The sequence below is a fragment of the Triticum dicoccoides genome, chromosome 7A, assembly GCF_002162155.2.
Source record: "Triticum dicoccoides isolate Atlit2015 ecotype Zavitan chromosome 7A, WEW_v2.0, whole genome shotgun sequence".
Classification (NCBI taxonomy): domain Eukaryota; kingdom Viridiplantae; phylum Streptophyta; class Magnoliopsida; order Poales; family Poaceae; genus Triticum; species Triticum dicoccoides.
In genome coordinates this window covers 717,048,828-717,054,238 of record NC_041392.1, presented here as the reverse complement: position 1 = coordinate 717,054,238, position 5,411 = coordinate 717,048,828, and positions in this window count along the sequence as shown.

The following is a 5,411-nucleotide window of genomic DNA, read 5'->3' as shown; positions in this document are numbered from 1 at the left end:
CGGTGAGAACTGGCATGCATGATGTCCATGGTAATCCCATTGTGTGGAAAAACTTTGGTGCCATCTGGGTCAGTTTAGAGAAACAACGTCCTTCGGGATCCCCCTCCGGCAAACCCGAATGCTGCTGGTTGCACATGTGCTATGTGGTGCCCTGCATGAAATGACACCAAAGTTTGGCACCATTTGAGGATGCCCAATGTAGGCCCCCAAGCAACATCTCAGCCACTCTGGACATCAAACGAACGCTGTGTCACGTCCGGGCAGCGTTTCGGGGGTTTTTTCACCGGCAAAATCCTAGTAAATGCATCGACTGTCGGAAATCGATGAGAACTGGCATGCATGTTGTCCATGGTGATCCCATTGTGTGCAAAACTTTGGTGCCATTTGGTTCAGTATAGAGAAACGAGGTTCTTCGGTCTCCCCCTCCGACAGACCCGAATGCTGCTGGTTGCACATGTGCTATGTGGTGGCCTGCATGAAATTACACCAAAGTTTGGCACCATGTGAGGATGCCCAATGTAGCCCCCCATGCAACACCTGAGCCATTCCGGACACCAAACGAATGTTGCGTCATGTCCGGATGGCATTTCGTGATTTTTCGCCGGCAAAATCCTAGTAAATGCATCGATTGCGGAAATCAACGAGAATTGGCATGCATGTTGTCCATGGTGATCCCATTGTTTGAAAAAAAATTGGGACCATTTGGTTAAGTTGAAATATTTATTTGATTTCAAAATTTTATAATACGAAAAAGAAAAGAAAAGAAATTAAAGATAAAACGTACATGACACGAGTCCCTTGGCGCTCAAAGAGAGGAGCAGCCGGGATTTGTTACACAATTCCCGGATAGGAATCTCCAAAAAAAAGTCGAGCGTGGGAAGCCTATCCCTTTATTTTAGGAGCACATACTGCCTCTCCTCAACCAAGCAAAGCAAAGATCACAGACATACTTTCCCTGGTGGTTACGACGAGCTAGGAGATCCTCCTCCTCCTATATAGTCTCGGCATCGTCGTACATGTCGTCTATGATGACTCCTACCGCGCGCCGAGTCGACGACCACTAGTAGAAAAAGGGCCATTTGTCCCGGTTCATAAGGCCCATCTGTCTCGGTTGGGGAACCGGGACTAAAGGGTCGTTACTAATGCGCTAGGCCTTTAGTCCCGGTTCTTATACTAACTGGGACCGATGGGCCTCCACGTGGCCGCTCCGGCGAGCCCAGGCACGAGGACCTTTGGTCCCGGTTGGTAGCACCAACCGGGACCAATAAGCTTCCACGCGTCAGCATTTCAGGGGCTGTTTTTTTTGAAAGGAGGTGGTTTAGGGGTTTTGGGGGTTAATTTAGGTTGGTATAGGTAGCTAATAGAGAGATGTGTTCTCTCTTATCTCCGCGCTACTGCTACTGTTATGCCTAAACATGACTTAGATTGAAGTGAGGCAACATGTGGTGCATGTCGAAAGTAATACTAATCCTAACTTGATCAAGTTTGGATTCTACTACTTTCGACATGCACCACATGCATGTTGCCTTCACTTCCATCCAATCCATGTTCATTTCACCCGCTGATATATAGTAACTCTTCATGCTCGCATCATGCATCATCATATATAATAACAAGTCTACTAATCATCATCATACAACTTCTAATCGTTATTAATAACAAGTCATACGATCCTCATCCTCATAGTCATCGAACCAACCCTACTTAATTGATCTTAGCACATGATCATCAGTATTAGGTAGGACCTAAATACCCTCTTTAAGGTAAAATAGCATAAAACAATATAGACCCTGACTTGGAGATCATCCTGTCTCCAATTCTTGCGCTTCGCTTCCTTTTTCTTCCAAGAACCTCCTTACGACTGTCCATACATTTTTCCATCCTTTAATTTGCATGTCTCCATTCCTTTTAGAAATCTGGTATGGACAATTGAGATTCGTAGGATGACCTGGCTGTATGTTCAAAACATTAAGGCTACCTTTCTGATACATCAAATGAGGCACGCAATTATCTGGGATTATCTGTGGAAAAACATAGTAATAACTTCATAGTTAGCAATGATGTACTAGTTTTAGAAGTATGCAAAAGACGCACGGATGTCGTAATAGTAAAAAATCTTACCAGGGTATCTCCATGGTAGTTACCGAGTTCAACACATGCACTAGTGGCACGTATTGACCATAATGTTGAGGAGTTTGATTGTAGATATTTTAACTTTCAATGTGAGTACAAAATCCGACCAGATGATTTTTCTCCTTGTAATTTAATTCAGAGCCATCCGTGTAGTGGGTTTTGTCTACCATCTCCCGCACATTCTTTGAAGAATGAAAGTAAGTTGTCAATGGAAATAAGTTGTCAACTATTTTGAAATAAACAATATAAATTAGCTAATAACTATGTTTGAGAAACTCACATAGCGGTAGAATTGGAGGCGTATCAACAAGGACCCAAATGTCCATATTGTGTTGCTCGATTTCAAGATCACCAAGATCCATGGTGACAAGCATACCCTCATCAAAACCATACATATTGCAAAGTGCTTCCCATTTTTACAACCAAGATGGGTTACGCTCTCAAAATTGTACAACTTTACTTCAAAATCCACATCATGATGAGTCCTTAGGTGAATTTTCTTTGTTTCGAAACTTTCATGGTCTTCAAAACCCATCCTCTCCAAGACATAGCGCCTTGCATGGCATGGGATAAGCTACTTGAATTGTAAAAAAAAATGAAAATTACACGTTGAAATAGTTGTAGTCATGCTTAATTACGAAAAAACACTTGTCGTCGTTGTGTATCGTTTCAACATCGAATGTCTCCTCGAGCTTAATGCTGAAGCGCTGATCATCGTCCAGGTGAGGCCTGTCGCACAGACCTCGATCGTCGTGGCACCAGCTGCACTCCCCCAGGAGACTTTCGTCGTCTGATGACAACATTTCCTATGTTCATAATTCAAATATTAAACGTGTACAATTAAATATATGTACTACAAAAACTAAATTAGATCATTATTATTCATCACGGGTTGACTATCGGTCTGTCAAGTCTTTTCTTGAAAACTCTCAGCTCACGTGGTGTATATATTCGAATCTTAGTGATGGTCGCTCCTCACTTCATCCCCGAGTGCATTACACCAAAATGTCTAGCACACGGGAACGAAGGAGAAGCGACGGCCATGACAACAGTCGGGATTCTTCGTCCTCTCTTATATATATGGTGGAACTCTCCCTCACTGATTCCTCTCTGACATTTGCGACCATCGGTGATGGTCGTTACTCCTTCTTCCCCTAGTGCATAACAAAGGTCTAGCACCCGGAGAAGGAGAAACGACCCTTATATATGGTGGGGACTCGACAGACTTAAAGTCAACCTGAATATCATTTAATTTTCTCTCTAAAAAAGGATTTGGCTGGTCTCACCTCGAGGTCGGAGGGGGTCGGTGACGGGGACGATGGCGGGGACGATGGAGGGGGGCTCCTAGATTACTACGAAAACAAAAACCCTATAAATTATCAACTAATCATATGCATATGCCTTGCATAGGGCTCTCCAATTTTAGCATTCAAAGTAGGAGTAGTTTTCCAATTTGAGCATTCAATAAGCAAAATCAAATCGCAAAATAAAGTAGTATTCAAATTAGGATGCATTCAATTATAAGCAAAACTACATCATCTCTTGCGTCCGTACATCGTCGAATATTATCACTAATATACCTCGAATACTATCATACATATAACATCGCTAGTACAGCTAGAACCGTAGCTCCCGACGGGTATCGGCACGGGCGGTGGACACCCAAAGAGAAGGAAGCATCACATGATCGCTCCAGTGAGATCCCTGAAGAACCTGCCAGGTATTGTCGAACCTACCCTCCAACGCAACCATGTAGCGACGGGCGTGCTCGTCCTCCTCGCTGACACGGTGACGTACCACCTCCGTGGTGTCCGGAAGCCTCGGCACCGTCACTGGCCCACGGGACCGCCACCAAACAAGGATCGGGTCAACGACGGGCTGGCTCCTCACCAACCTACACCCCTCGGAAGGTAGCACATCCCAAAAACATCCCGGCGGAGCCCAGTCCCGGACATGGCCCCTCTGATCAAGCCGGCCTCCTCCGCCGAGTCGAGACGAGGATGCGGGATAGTCATCCTCGACGTCGATGTGGGAATAATTGCTTTAACTAAAAAATAAACTAGTTCTATTAATTTTCTTGCTAAAAATAAACTACTTCTATAGTAAAATAAACTAGTTTTATTAAATCAAGTAGTTCAACTACTAAGCACTTACTATAAATAGAATAAGGTAGTACTTACTAAAAATAAACTACTTCTATATATAGTAAAATAAAGTAGTTTTATTAAATCAACTAGTTCAATTACTAATTGATTAAGCACTTTCTAAGTAGTACTTACTAAAAGTTATCGGGGAGGGGGGGGTATATTGACAACGACATACCCGATAAAAAATAAGAAGAGGAAGAAGAAGAAAAAAAAAGAGGAGAAGAAGAAAGGAATAGAGGACGAGATCAAAGAAAAAAAAAGAAAAAAAGAGGAGAAGAAGAAGGAATAGAGGAGAAGAAGAAGAAATAGATTCTTCTTCTTCTCCTCTATTCCTTCTTCTTCTCCTCTTTTTTTCTTCTTTTCCATGTTCTTATTTATTTCTTCTCTTCTTCCTCTCATCTTCTTCTTATTCTTCTTCTTCTTCTCCTTCTTCCTCTTCTTATTTTCCATTTTTCTCTCCTATACATACACAATATGAACATATACATAAGTTGACAAAGAAAATTCTATGAACAAAAAAATCATAAAAATTCTATGAACAAAATTACAACAGAAAAAAATCATAAAAATTCTATGAACAAAATTATAACATAGAAACTCATAAAAATTCTATGAAAAAATTGACATATTCTTTGCATATGAACATACAAACATTTGCATATTCAACAATAATATCACTAAAAAAATCTAAACTACACATCTAAATTAATACAACTAAATTAACTACACATCCAAATTAATACAACTAAATTACAACATCTAAACTACACATAATATATAGGGGGCGCGGAGGCACGGCGGTAGCGGCGGCGGCGATTACAGGGAGGAGGAGGAGGGGATCGGCGGGCAAAACTCACAGGGTGCGCAGCGACGGTGACGAGGAGGCAGGGCCGGCAGTGTCGGGGCAGGGGTGGCGCGGGACGGCAACGGTGTCAGTCCAGGGCGGGACGGCGTCGGGGCGGTGCGGGACAGCGCCGGGGCGGCTTGGGACTGCGTCGGAGGCAGGGCGACGACGGCGACGGCGAGACAGGGGGACAGCCTGGAGGTGTCGCGGCGGGGGAATGAGGAACTGAACGACAAATTTACATGTCCTGCTTATATAGACGAGGCATTGGTCCCGGTTCATGGCAC